This window comes from Talpa occidentalis, unplaced genomic scaffold (assembly GCF_014898055.3).
Source record: "Talpa occidentalis isolate TD23 unplaced genomic scaffold, MPIMG_talOcc4v2.1 talOcc4.7, whole genome shotgun sequence".
Taxonomy (NCBI): domain Eukaryota; kingdom Metazoa; phylum Chordata; class Mammalia; order Eulipotyphla; family Talpidae; genus Talpa; species Talpa occidentalis.
Window position 1 is genome coordinate 97,245,022 of NW_023605083.1, and position 15,643 is coordinate 97,260,664.

Below are 15,643 nucleotides of genomic sequence, written 5' to 3' on the forward strand. Positions count from 1 at the left end.
GTGCAGTTCAGCAGTGTTTAAATATAGCCACATTGTCATGTAACCAATCCTCAGTACTCTTTTCTTCCTAAAATTCTATATCTGTGGAACACCTCCCTATTTCTCTCCCCTTCAAAGACCAAGTTACTGTGCTAGCTTCTCTCTCCTTAGAAATTCCAAGCCCCCACTGGCGCTACTGGTCAAGGATCAGAAGCTGTGGCATCATGTTCTTCCCGCTATGTCTTTTTCTTTCTATTCTGTCTTTTCTTTACTCTTTCTTTCTGTAGCAACTCAGTGCATGGGAGGCAGGCAAGGACTGCTTGTGAAACAGAATAGAAGTCTTCGTTTTATCTTTTTCCCTTTTTTAAGGCTAACATTCTCTTCATTTTCAGACACTCCCTGAAGCCTATTCCTAAGAAGCCACCAGGGAAATGTATTCATCTAGCTATGGGTTCTCCAGGACCAAGATATTTCTGTTCCCTATACTCAGCACTTCAGATGTTTGATGTAAAGACTCTCTAAAATAGCAGTCCTAATGCAGCAGGAATCTTTAAAGTGGGGTGCAGGGACCTTGGGAGATCCACCAAGCACCTTCAAATGCTACATGAACATTGTATGTTTTGGGTGAGCAAGCACATAGCTCTAAATTTTCTAGGGGGCAGTAACCCACTTAAGAGACTCTGTAAGACTCGATCTGAAGGAAGGCTCAGTCATGATTATTCACAACATTTCCACTTAAGCCACTTCATCCTACTCAGCAGAGAGAAAGGGAAGCAAGGCACAGATTTAGAAGAGGATCAAATGTAATTTTCATCAAGTTTTTATTCTTCTTCCCTCCCACTGTCTGAAAAGCCCAGTTTCCACCCTCAGTCTGCCCTGGGGCCTCTCACCCAGACTTACTTGCATACTGGTTATGTTTGGCCCATAGGAGGCAGGAAGACGAGAGCAGAGTAAGGCCTACTGTTACCTTCCATTGCCTACTCTCTGCATTGTTCAGGTTCTAGAAGAGACTAAGGCATCTCTCTTCCAATATAGCTCTTCTGGCTGGTCTTTTCTCCATGGCTGCAGATCTCCTGCTTATTAGTCTTTTCTGTACTTCTTCAGCTCTAAGGAAATTATGGTTTCCTTGTCTCTAACCTCTGGGTACCTTGACATGTGTCTCTAACTGCTCACACCTCTGAAACTAGCCCTTTTCATTAAACTCTCTTCTCTAGGACCCTGAGTGATTCCCTCCTAACTCATAAACTGTGACATTTTATTATAAGATGGGTAACACAATATGAAATTGATGGTCCCTCATCAGTAAATTAACTCTCAGGAACACAAACTCCCCAGAAAATGACTGAGATCTTTCCCTCCTACAACTGTCATATTGCCTCGAGTCAGAGGTCTCATCACTTCAGGTGAAAGGCACACATACCCTAGTACAGATAAAGCAGTTCAGTTTCTGAGTGTTTATAAAATTCAGTAATGGAGACATGGTGCTGGAAGCTGGAACTTTCTGTGGCAAGAGCTGCACTTTTTAAGAGTGTGCCTCTTGAGCCCAGAATGACTCTGGATCTGGCAGACTTGGGGGATAGAGTTTCTTCCATAAACCACAGCGCACAATGATGTAAGAGAACTTTTTCAAACTCAAAGCAGATACAGCGTGGGGAGGCGGCGGACAGAGCCTAGAGAGCATATTTAGCAGTAAAGTCAGTACCTCAAAAAGAACCACTGACAAGTCTCTTCATCAAATCAAAGCCTTGAGGAGAACTGAGAAAACTGAGGATTTTAGGGAGTCACAGCGCAAAAGCAGCCTGTTCCTCACGTTTCAGGAAGAGTCCACAACAGCCAGGAGCCTTCTAATGGATCCCCCCTTCTCTGCACCTAGGAGAAAGAGCCTCATGAAGTAGAAACCATGACATGGCACAGTTTATTTAGGAGGAGAACATCTCATGTCAATCCCCTCCTCTCAGTGTCCCGTGACCTCACAGCAGTGCTGGAGGAACCAGACTTCCCTGCACCTCCCTCTAGGGAGGGTTGGTGGGGAGACAGGCAGGGGCAGCTGGGAGACCCATGAAGCTGCCTACTGGAATGAGGCAATACAGATGGACTTGTTACCAAACAGAGGGGTTGCTACACAGCAGGGGCAGGAGCCACATCAGTGTCAGCGTGGAGTTCCCGGATAGGATGAGACCAAAGGTGGAGGCTGGAGGCACCCCTCCCACTAACACCTGATCCCAGGTCGCTGGCAGTGAGAAGGGGAAGGTTGAGGTAATGGAGGAAAATCCTAGCTAGATTGGGAGTTTATCCAAAAGAGATTATACACCATCTAGAAGCAACCAAGTTTATCTTGAAGTGGAAAGTTTCCATTTTTTACCACCCTCACGTTATGGTTTGATAACGTTGTTAAGTCCAATTATAGAGGAATGAAGAGAGTAATTTTTTTCTGCCTAAGATTTTGACTGTGACATTTATAGCCTCTGCAAAGGGTCATCAATCTTCGTGATGATGCTCCTCCTTACTTTTCCTCTGGGCGAAAGAGCCTCTAAGTAGGTGAATCAAGGAGGGGCCGCTCAGGAGAGAAACACTCAGGACACAAGCTTGTGTGTCAGCGTGTGAGTGTCTGGTGTTCCCCTCCCTTCCACTGTGGGCTCTTCAGGTTCACACAGAACAGTATTTCACTTATGGCTAAATTTTATGTCATTATTGTTTCATTCACCTTCGCCAGATGCTAATCAACAAAAGCTAAATCCTCTTTGAATTTGAAAGTGTTCACAAAATAACGCTGCTTTTCTAATTAGCATTTCTTGTTTTATTAATTTTAAAATTTTTTTCTTACATCATTGCTCATTTTTGTGCAGGATTTTATTTCTCCCCTCAGGTGTAGCCCCCACAGGTCTCCCCCCTCCATAGCACCTGTGACTATCACCATAGTCCTTTGTACTATTGCCTCCCCTGTTTTGACCCCTTTTGCTCTCCCTCCCCTGCTATATGCCTCAGATCTATGGTTTGCCTGTAAGTTTTTTTTCCCCCTGATCATTTGTTCAGTTTCCCTATAGTCCCCCTGTAAATGAGACCATCCGATATTTTTCTTTTTCTTTCTGACTTACAATATTTCACTGAGCATAATCCCTCCCCCACTCTATCCATGTTGCTGCAAATGGGATGAGTTTATCTTTTTTGATTGCTGAGTAGTATTCCACCATGGATGCATACCACATCTTCTAATTAACATTTCTAGTAACTTTAAATGAAATAACTTGTTTTGAAAGTGGGATAAGAGAAGACTCTTCCTCTGTGTTGTCAGATTATATGGGAAACATTTCTCGTGCTTCTCAGCTCACTGTGCGAGGCAGGCGTGACCTGGCTAGATATCGCTGAGGGGAGGAAAGGACTAAGTTTGTTGAAGATTAGGTGGGACTTGAGACAGTATAGTGTGAGCAAATTCTGAGAAAAAGCATATTGTATAGGAAATAGTCTAAAGAAAGGAAGATTCTGAAGGCTCATAAAGACAATTTTTAAGTTACTAAAGGCAAGTGGATAATGACGGATTGGGCTTTGATATGTGCACATCATAAAAGTAAACCCCAAATTTAGAAATGAATCAGAGTTTCTGGTGAACTGCATTCCTTAGGAGACAGGGAGTGAGTGGAACTCAGTGCTAAGATGTTGCTGAGGAGCCCCCAGCCTTGCTAGGCCCCTAGTTCCTTTATCACAGCCACTTCGATTTGATGAAATTTCCATGCTGTGTGAATTCAAACAGGACCAGGACTTCTTTACTCCTTTTACGTTTTCTCTTGGCCTGTTAACAAAGCTTTAATGACTTACTAATGCTCGAGGCACTCTTGAAAAACCACCATCAGATTAGCGCTTGGTTTTTAAAAAATTAATCTCTTTCTTTAGTTGTTGCCTTTTTCCCCAAGGAAGATGCATGGCTATATTTTTCTCCCCACCTCTGTTTTGGGAACTGGGTGAGATAAGATTTGCCTGTGTCGAGCCCTAATAGAAGCATGAAGTCAGGGGAGGATTGTGTACTTTGCACTCAGAATCGCACTCCCTCCTTGGCACCCAGCTGCTGTCTCCCTCCCAGCCCCATATCTCTGTCTAGTTCCTGGCAAGGAACAGGGAAAGCTAGAGGGAGCTGTGGCTTCCACGGTTTCCCCTCCTGCCTGTTTGGATGTCGAGAAAGGCCTCAATTTTAACAACCAGGAGAAGAAAATTTAGAGGGAGTCTGTGATTTTAATTTGCTACAACAAATTATTCTTAAATCCAGCCATCAACACAGGCACATTTCAGTGTTTCCTAATGGGGGAAAAAAACAAAAAGTGGAGTTCTTATCTGGGCTTGTGCAGTGGTATTTGCCACGTGGTTTCTAGTTTTTGTAATTTTTGCAAAGATAGAAGCTCGAGCCTGGAACATCTTCGCCATCTTTCCCAAACATCTAAATCCTGCTCACCTTTGTTCACGACTGAGGAACTTTCCACAATCAACCCCCCCAATCAGAAAGGATCTTATCTTTCTCACAATTTCCACATTTTGCTTTTATGCCTGTCTAGCAAAATGTGTTATTGTTTCCATCACCATTGTCGCCATGAGATTAAACATTTCACATACGGAGGAGTAAAAATGTAACCCCAAAGTTCTGTCAACATGTCAATGACTGGCAAATTTAAATGAAATAAAAAGCAAACAAACAAACAAAAAATCTTCAAAAGCCAAAAAGGAATTGCACACTTCGTAGCCTTTTTGTCTGTCTCTCCCTCCCATGGCACTCTGTGATGGCTGTTCCTTGGCAGGTCATGGGTTATTTGGGAAGGGAATAGACTACAGAACCTACCCTCAGCCCCTCAGTCACCACATTCTGCCTTTTGTTGGGGTAAGGCAAGGAGGAACAGCCCCCAGAGCAGGAGGAAACCCCAACACAGTAAATGACTGAGATACTTGTCATGCCAGAAAAATCTTCACTTCAGTGATTCTGAGCACTGTGAGCTTCAATGTTAGAAAATCTTTGTTCTTAGATTTTTTCCTCCACTAAAAGAGTCAATACCTCCTGCAACATCAAAACCAAAGCTGTGAAAAGGTTCAATCTCTGCATCTGTACTACGAGCTCCTTGAGAACCAAAGCTGTCTGGTTTGTATTTTCCCCTGGACATACTTGGCCTCATCCCAGGTAATTGTGGGTCTTCTGTAAATATTTAAGGAATTTCTGGAAAAAAAAAGAGGAAGGTAAGAATTCATTGTAATGCATATTTTACTTCATAAGATGCCAAGATATCAATGACTAACTATTTACTTCCTAACTATTAGCATAGGTTCAATCTCGAGGCTAAAAGACATGAAACTGAGAAAATGGGCCAATGTTTGGTTCCTTTTAGCTAGTAGGTTAGAATTATGACAGAGCAGTAATAACAACAACAAAAATAAACTAACAAAATTGTGGTCGATTCTGTGGCCTTGTGTAGACATAGTTAAGTAGAATTGCTCTAGTGAATAATGGATGTGGGGTGATGGCCATCTACTGTTTAATCGTTTCCAAGCTAATGTTTAAAGGGAAATGAAAGGTTTATACCAGAATCCAAATCACATAGTTCTCAGCCAATAGTATACATGAGTGTTGATCTTGGATTAGAGATGGTAATATATTAACAAGGAGGCTGAAAGATTATATTATCTCTGTGGGTTTCTAAAGTAGATTTACACAGCATATCTTGTTTTGTGTGTGGAATAATAAGAGTAATATTATGTATGGGTAGTGGGGAAAGCATTGTATTTAGAGTTTAGCGGTCTGGATCATTTTCTTAGCTCTATAACCAACTCACTCCCTCCTCTGGAAACCTCCAGTTTTGTCAGTCTATTGCATGGCTTGCAACTACAGTATGGTTAATTGTATAAATATTTGTATTCCATTACCTCTTCTAGGTCAGAGGCTGTCTTGTTTATCTTTGAATTCCCAGTGCTCAGTAGAGTATCTGGCAATGAGGATGCTTGATATGTATTTGGGAATGCACTGAAATGAAAGGGTTGAATAAAATCATTAATTTTTACTTCTAAGGTTTTGAGATTCTCAAGATCAGAGAAATTCAGCACACATACAGTTTAAATTATGGGTTCAAAGATTTTTCAGTGGGAAAGCACTGAGGCTATTTAGCCAATTCTTTCCTACTCTCCCCCACCCCCACCCCCATGAAGAGTGTAAGAGCTCACTCCCTAAGCTTCACAAATACAATAGAACACACCAGCCAGGAACCCTTCCAGGTCTCTGGTATGAAAAGTACAGCCTAAACTCATCAGTACACATCTCATCTTTTTTTCACTCAGGACCACAGTATCCGATACCTCTGCCACACCTCTCTAAAGGACTACCCTACTTTGTCCCATATGTTACTATTTTCCTGTTCTTTTTGGGCTATCCTGATGTTTTTGTTTTTGTTCTAAACATTCTTCATCTCTCTACCACTTTAAAAAACAGACAACTGCTTAGCTTCCCATATCTCTATCCATCTCAGCCAAATTTCTTAAAAGTATTGCTTATGCTCACTGTCTCTATTTCCCCTCCTTCCACTTCTCTAACTCTTACATCTGCTGTTTGCTGCCACCATATTATTATAGTAGCATTTGCTAAACCTAATAATGATTTGTTGAAACTCATAGAATTCTGCTTTTCTCTTTTCCCATGTCCTCTTCAGATCCTTCCTCCTCAACAGTGTCTTGAAAGCTGGGGATTCCTTAAAGCTCAATACTAAGTCCAATTCTCTTTTATTTTCCTACATTCACTGTACTATTTCATGCCCAGTCTTTCATATGTGTCTTAAATATGACCCTTAAATTTATATCTCCAGCCCAGATCCTTCACCCTTCACACCCTTTTGGTTGTCTCAAAGTCATCAAGTTGAACATGTCCCAAAAGCATTTCTTCCTGCCACCAAAAATGTTGGTCCTCTTTCAATATTTTCTTTTTTTCTAAAGGGTCCTGACCTTACATCCAACTCACTCTCATGTGAAATCCTTCACCAAATCCTATTGATTTTTATCTCCCTAATATCTTTAATCTGTTATATCTCTTCATCTTCACTGTCAAGGTTCTAGTCCAAGCTATCATTATCTATTTCCTGGACTACATACTGCCTTTTAAATCATTATGCACATTTTCTGTTGCCTTCCTCCAATTCAATCTCCTAGGTGCAGCCAGATGAATTTTATCAAAACCACTGTCTGCTTAAATTATTCATCCTGCTTGTAAACATGTCAGAAACTTCCTATTGCCCTTAAAATGAAAACTAAAATGCTTGACAAGATTTCATATTGTGCATGGTCCAGTCCCTGATTCAACTCTCAGCTTCATCTCCCATTGTTCTCTCCTCATTGCTGGCAGCCTGGACACTTGAATTTACTAAACGCCCGCCCCGCCCAGCCCCTGCCCCCAGTATACTTGCTCTCCTCTCTCTAACCACAATCTTTTATGATGATGTAGAACAATTGCTTAAAATATGGCTCTCTATAAATACAAACACAAAACCCCTCCCCCCAAAGAAACTCTGATATTGTAGAATTTGCCAGTGTCCAATGTGATATCAACTGGCTTGCAAGATACCTGAAAATTTAACAACCTGCTCTTGTGAGTCAGGATGCACCCTGCACATGATTGCAACTGTTTTTTCTCGGTCTAAATTCTCTCTTCTTTTGCTGTAAAAATGTCTCCTTTATTTTGAGAGCTCAACTAAATCATCACTTCCTCAGGGAAGCCTTCCTTGATCTCTTAAATCCTCTGACCAGATGTTCTCAGAGCACATGCAATGCCTCTTTATAGTACTTATCACATTGTACTTTTACATTTATTTGACAGATTTAATTAATGCCTGTCTCTATGAGTAGACTTTTAAGCTTCATGAGTAAGAAGAACATGTCTGTTTTTGGTCCACATTGAATCCCCATGGCTCAACACAGTATCTGGCATATAGCAAACATGCAATAAATATTTGTTGAATGAATTGGTCAAAAGGGATTTTTTGGCAGAGAGAGCATCTTGGTTTGCTCATCTCACTTTCCACATGCATCCAGATTGGAAATGTTTGGAGCTGGGTCACTAAATTACTCACAGTGCACTCAGATAATGTGTCTTACAATCTTTCTCTAAAACTGACAGATTCTTCTCAAGACCCAAATAAGTTGGGTGGAGGAAGAAAAACATAACTGGGTTGAATCTGTTTTGTTTTTTTGTTTTTTTTTTAGGTCAAGTGATAAATTTAATTCTTTGCTTATTCTTAGATAAACTATAGTTCCTCTGATTTCTTTCCCTTCCCTTTTCTCCTCCCCTACATAGAAAATCTGGATGCAAGGGGGGAAGAGCATGCCAGATGTCACCTCTTGACAGTACAAAGAAATGCTTCATCAGCTTATCCTTTCAAAAATCCATTTATGATTTTCACTAGGCCACTAAGCTCTATAAACCTTCCATAGTCCCCATGAAGGGTGGAGTAGAATATAAAAACTTGTGGTTACCAGGACTCTCATTAGGTCATGTCAAGACTTTTCTCACCTCAAACTAGAATGATCTTAGTATCCGTTGAACATGTTTTGACCTTTATTTCTTTATCTCCTTATCCATTTGCCTTGTCATTCTTCTTACTTAGAGTATTTCTATGCAAATTTCACTCAAAGCTCTCCTTCTCCTGGAATTTTCCTCTGTAATCCCTCTCCAGGGGACTGAATTCACAGAGATGTGGCCAGTTATTTAGCATTGAAGTCTGTGTAGACTGAATTCCCAGGTGAACTTCTAACTAGTAGAGTTACTTTGGGCAAGTGACTTCACCTAACTAGGTTGTATTCCCTCATCAAGATTGCAGATGAGTAGAAGAGTAGGATGGGAAACAGATGTTTAAGTGGCCTCTAAGAGTCTTCTGAAGACTATTCTTTTAAGACATATTTTATAGTTCATTACCCAAAGGTCATATACTTTTGAAAGCATTGAAGTAGTAGCCAATATTTAAAAAATGGGAGATTTCATATAAATATCTACATTTCTGGGTTCTTCTAAAACAGATGTAACAATACAGGGCTGGCAATTCCATCTGGTAACAGTAGGTTGGTTCTACTTGGCCTTCCTATTGGATGGGACCCATATTTCCCGGGCTCCAAAGCCCTACTGCATGTTGGTAAAATTGCTTGGCACCTGTAGATGCTGAGTTTCTGACTTGTTTTTAGGTAGTTCCTTGTGCTATTTCTTATGCCAGACTATACTTCTTTTTTTTTTTAATTTCTAAATTTTATATATTTTTACATCATTTTTCATTTTTGCACTATGTATTTTCATCTTGGTTATAGTCCCCGTACAATTCCCACCACCCTTGTTTTGATCCTGCTCCCTTCTCCCCCCGCCCTCCATAGTGTGTCTCTGGTTTATAGTTGCTTGTTGATTTTGATTTTTACTTTATTATAATTAGTCTTTTTCCTGGTCCCTTATTTAGGTTTTCTAAATTCCTGCTATGAGTGAGACCATCCGGTATTTTTCTTTTTCTTTCTGGCTTATTTCATTCTTGAATTGTTGTTTAATGGTTTATATATAACTGGATTGTTTCCTCAGGCACCCTATAATTGCCTTAAGATCAAGACTTCTATCTCATAATAATGGTAGTTAACATTTTGAGTTCTTATTATATAGCAGACACTGCAATAAGCATTGTAAATGTATTAACTCATTTAAATAAACTTCGTTATTCCCTATAGCAGCTAGGAAAATGTAGTGTGTAGTGTATGTAATGGCTGCCAAATGTATTTGTGGATTATTTCATGAACTATCTGGCATTAGTTAGATTTGAGTTAGATTTGAGTCAGGCTCCCTGTGTTCATGTTGTGCTCAAATTCCATTTCCACTATAACTGCATAAGCTTGAGAAAATGCCTCAATTTTTAAACCTTCCTGCATACTTTGCATGTTCTCTCATCATATGTCATCTTTCAGTACCCTTTACTTAAGATGAGATTTTCATAAAATAAAATGCATAGTTGAGTGAGTTTTAACAACACTTGACAAAGACCTATATCTATTAGCCACTGTCTTATTTGTGATATAGAACATTTCCAGAAAATTCCTTCATGTGGACATATAACTTTTCCCTTATTTTTCCATCTGCCAAATGGAGACAAAAATATATCTACCTCTTGTCATAGTCCAAGGATTAAATGAAAACTTGTTTATCAAGTGTTAACACAAACCCCAACACATAATAAAATTTTAGAATTAATCCTACCTACTATAGTTTTACCAGGGTAACTAAAATATAAGTTTGCAATGGACATATAAAGAGTTAAGGTACTAGTCCTTTCATTTGCCTACCAAAATGCACACATCATTTCAGATCATCCTTTACTGGAGATCATTTGTACTACACAGATACTTAGGTTTGAATTATCTGGATAATGTCTGTAACTCAAATTCATAGGTATTAAATTTTGATTTAAACTCCTCACGCAAACACATGCAAAGTTGAAGGGCGTGCATAACAAGCAATTTGAAAGGACTTGTTTATAAGAAGAACTAATACCAGACTTGTATAAGAAGCTCAGATAATTTTCTGGACTTAAAATGAATCTTATGGGATAATGTTTTGATAAGTTGAGTAGAAGTGAATTAGGACCATGTGGGAGTATATTTTCTGTGAAAGGGACTTGAATGTTTAAATATAATGGAAAAAAGATGCTTGGGGAAAATGCATTTAAAGCTTTGAGAAAATCACAACTTGTAAGAGTTGCATAAACATCAAGGCCATTACTACTCAGCTTCCCACCAACTGGCTGAAATGCCCTCTCTCACTGGCCTCTTTCTCATAGTCTTGATAAAAACACACTGTGTTGGCAAAAGACCTAAGCATATTTCACCGTATATTGACTTATCAGTGTTTTACCTCTGTCAGTGGCTCCACTGGTTTACATATGTGCTGAACACCTGTTGTGGCTCATGTGTCCTTTATTCCAGCAGGTTCTCTGAGGCAGGCAGGCAGGCAAGGAGGTAATGCAGGCGAGGAGGTAACGCAGGTTACCAAGGCTTTAACTACTAACTCACTCCAGGATAACCCTATTGAAAAGAATTACAGAAATTTACATAGTTCAGTGTTCTATGCATTCATTACCTCATTCTCCACTATTATAATTACTAGAAATACCCATCCAAAGTTTTCCTGGAAGAATGGGTTAAAGTCAGATCTAATAGATGTGGACTTTTTTATACATTTTTTATTAACTTTTTTCTTACATCCTTGTAATCCCCAAAGTTCTCCTGTCACCATATAAATGTGAATATTTGTTTTTTGTTTTTTTAAAAGGATTTATTTATGTATGCATACAAGAGCTGGGGTACAAGCCAGAGATGCGGGGGGTAAGAGAATTCACCAGAGACAGAGTGGGGAACAGAACAGGCAGATCTACTGAAGTACACTGCTGAGGGGAGCAGCGGGCAAGACAGGAGAGGTCTGCTGCACCATGTGGGTTTCTCCCTGGCTGGCTGGGGATCAAACTCATCCTGCTGAGGCTGTGGATTCCTTCATAGCGTGGTGCTTAATCCCTTGCACCACCAGGGAGGCCCTAAATGTGAATTTTTGATTAAAGAAATTTTATACCAAACACAGAAATGAGAAGGTAAGTCACATGTACATAAAAATTATCTAACTTAAGACATAGTAGGTGCAGTTATGTCTAAGTTTCTTCTTTCTTTATTCCTATTACCTTTCAAAAAATTCATATTTACTTTTTGTAGTAATTTCTATTTCTAAAATTTCTATTTCTTTGAAATCTTCACATAGTTAAGATCCACCAAACCATCTCTGTTCTCACTGAATATTAATAACACTTTCTGGTGCAATTAAAATTTAAATGTAATTTATAGTAATTGTATACCTTTTAATCATATGCATCCACGATAGCTCCTTTAAATATTTCATTATTGTTGAGTATTTAGGTGTGTTTCCTATAGTTGATCATTATAAATAAATATCTTCGTAAAGCTTTTTTCCATGTTTTATATTGGATCCTTAGTCTTATCTCTCAGATATAGAATTAAGGGAATCAAATTGTCTGAATATAAATATAAATATGAACTGTATGTCCATATTACCAACTTGCTTGCACTTTCATCAACAGTTCATGTGATACTTTCAGCAGTACCACATCGCAGGCAAGAGCTATGGCATTCGGATAATCTTGGCTAATCTGATAACTAGAAAATAATCTCGTATTTAGTTTCTAGCACTCTGATTACTGATGAGGTTGAGTAGTTTTCATACATTTGTTGGCTATATTAACATTTAGAAAACCACTATTTTTTTTAATCAGTGTGTATTAAAATCCTCATAGCCCCCAAATGGAAATAACTTTATGTCCATCAATAGATGAATCAATAAACAAAAAAGCAGCCATCCATACAAGAGAATGCAATTCAGTCATTAAAAAAGGAGTTGATGATACATGCTACACCATAGATAGATATTATAAATATGACAAATGAAAAGAAAGTTTCAAAATGTTACATATTGCATGATTCCATTTATATAAAATATGCCAAATAGATATATCCATAGAAAAAACAGTAAGCTAATGGCTTCAATGGGTTGGAGTAAGAGGAGAATGGAAAGTTACTGCTAATGGGTATGGGGTTTCTTTATAAGGTGATAAAAATGTTCTGGAATTGGATAGTGCTAATACTTGTATAACATTGTAAATATACTGAAAACCACTGCATTATGCACTTTAAAAACTTTAATTTTGTTATGTCAATTATATATCAATTAAAAAAATATTATGTGCCAGGCATTAGACTAGTAGTCAGGGATACCAGGTAGGCTCATAGTGCCTTGGGAGAAGATACCTTATTTTTTAAGGACACAGAAAGGAGGGCATATAAGTAGGTCTTACACTATTTTTAAAGGTCAACAACCTCTTTGGACTAGTGTGTAGATGAACAGTTTGGGGTAAAGATGTCCTTTATGGATTTCCCATAGATTCTGTGATTTGTGTTCAATTGTTGTTTCCTTTGGGAAATTAGTCTTTTCCGTTTGTTTTTCTTGGTTCAGCTAAGATGACAATGGCTACTCTCCACTTCACTGTGGGTTATGAAATACACATAGGAAATAAATCTTGATATCTGTGCTCCATTTCCTTAGTATCTACGTATGATATTAAACTAGATGTTCTCCTTGAGAACATTTTTGTACCACAAACCCTGACTCATCAGGGTTGATCGATAGCAGCTGATCCATAAACTGATAGATAGTAATTGATCCATAAATACTGTTTAAACTTTATTCAAGATATTAATAATTTGCCATCACTTAATGTGTTTTCTCAATAAATGGAAGAAAAATTTTGGCCAAGTTATTTATTTCACTTTGCTTCATTCTGTACAGGTCTATTGATTACAAATCCTGCCTTAATGCTGATTATGTTAAATTTGTTCCATGATCTATAAGGGGGGATGGACTTGAGCAAAGTTATATTTCTCAAGTAGCCCGGAAACATGAGTTGAGGAGGAGGCTGTGAAATTGTCCTTGAGACCCAAGTTTAGTTCCTTGCCATTCACCACTCCCCTAACTCTTCAAGAACTTGCATAATGCTAAACAAGACATATCCTTTGGAATTAAGTTATTCCTCTGAAAAAATGTACAATACCTACATTAGCTATTTCACTGAATTCCTTGTAAAGGTTAAATGAAAAACAAATGTGATATCATTGTGCAGAGCAGAATAAGCTAAAACATCATCATCATTACCATCATCGACTATCATAATTTTCATAGTAATTCTTTCAGATGCAAGCACCTTTCACTTGTTCAAACATGGTAAAGAAAGAAATGAGAATAGAAAATTATTTTCTTCTCAAACCCAAACCAGATAGGGTAATATTGGTCACTTTCTTTATTATTGGTCACTTTCTTTATTATTATTGTACAGTAGAATGTACAAAAACAAAGTTTTTATTTCTGGACAGACTGATCATTTGATGAGCTGATTTATTTGAATGTACCGTAGCTAGGTTATGCTGTAACCTCCAGGTAGTGTATATCTCGTTATTTGGTATTGCCCCATGACCATTTTCAGCAAAATGGGGCTGAGTTATGGCTGCTCCTGGCAGGCAGTGTCATTTTCATTTGCTGTCAGCAGGCACTAGAGAGTGAAGAGCCACCAGGGCACTATATTTTGTGTCATAAGAGATTGCCCTGTGATGAATGATCCCTACCCTGTGATCTGGGACTGAACTAATCAGTCACCGGAGGGTGGTATTGACAGGCACCCATCATCCTTGCAGCACTGAAACAGGGAAGGGGCTGTAAGAAACTATACTTCACAGCTCCTTTTAAGAGCAAACCATTACCTAGCGATGGAAAAAGAAGGGGCAATGGTGATCCACCACCACCTTTGAACCTTTGCTGAGTGACCTGATATCAAGGAATATTTCCAAGGCTCTTGGTGAAAAGCACATCCCATAATGCTAATACAGTCATATGGAAATGATTAAAAAATTAAAAATAGAATCAAGAACATCTGGTTACTTTGCCTGGCTGTGAAGAGATGGCTTTATGGGCAAGCGCAGGGGTTCTGGGCTCCACTTTTAAAATGCAGTCATAAAATGCCCTCTTCACTTAGTTTCTCAAAAGCATTAAAGGATACTTCTTGAAGGGTGAGATTTTTCTTAAAAGACAGTAGTGTCCCAATGGCAGATGTCTTCATGGGCATTGGATTTCCCACTTTTTTCCTGCTATGATTGTGATTCACAGATGTTTTAGGCTTTTTTGATCCATAATTTCACCTTCCTTCTTATAAGTTGGTATTTAAAATTCTTCCTTAGAGAGTCATTATTTGTGAACATTATTTCTTTGTTCCTCCCTCAAATAGAGGTTTTTAGATCACTTTTCTTACAGCATAAAGAAAGATGGAGGAATGTCATAGGGAAAGGAAGGAGTAGGGTGCCCCAAACAAACTTTGCTTTCTTTCCATTTCTTTTATCTGAGCCTGCCCAGATTCCTTTCATTTGGAAAAAGATGGATCGATAGGTGTGACCTTCTTGGGGAGGAAGGGTAATTGGGGGTAGAACTAGATAGCTCCCAGTTTCCCAGACACACCTTGGGAAGGACAGCAGGCAGGTACAAGCTGGCCTCACCCTCTGTAATGGTTGCCTTCCAGATCCACCCAGAAAAGGCTCAAAGAAATGGGCACTCAGGGATCAAAGGGAACCTCCCTTGTTTGTTTTTCACCTAAGGTAATGGAGCAGTTCCCACACCCTCTCACAGAGCTGTTCTGAGTTCTTAATTCCTTAACCGGCATGAATAATAATCCATTTGACCCCCTTTCAAGGATTAGAGCTGACTAGATGAAAGGTTGTCCCCATTTCAGAGTGGGTGCTATATCAGGGAGAGTTGTTTCTTCCTAGTCTTTTGTTTTATTACATGCAATTGTGAATTCATTTTACATAAGTTAGAAACAAAAAAGAATATCATTTAACTAAAATAGCAGCACCTTGAGACAATTATGATTGGTATTTTGAAGTATCGCTTTTAAGACCTTTTCTCTATGTAGGTACACATATACTTTATTCAAAGCTGGACTATTTTATAGACCATTTGCAGCAAAATTCTCTCATTTACCTGGTTTGATATGTATTATACATATCAACATAATCTTGTTGATAAATATCT

General features: G+C 38.8%; 1 long non-coding RNA gene across 3 annotated transcripts in view; it reads left to right on the forward strand.

The window, feature by feature from the left end:
• Positions 1-2,148: 2,148 nt before the first annotated feature.
• LOC129144841 (uncharacterized) overlaps positions 2,149-15,643 on the forward strand; it is a 41,418-nt gene continuing 27,923 nt past the window's right edge. For all 3 annotated transcript variants that reach the window (XR_008549558.1, XR_008549556.1, XR_008549557.1), the window contains exon 1: positions 2,149-2,235. This is a non-coding gene — a long non-coding RNA (uncharacterized LOC129144841). The remainder of the gene's footprint in view (positions 2,236-15,643) is intronic.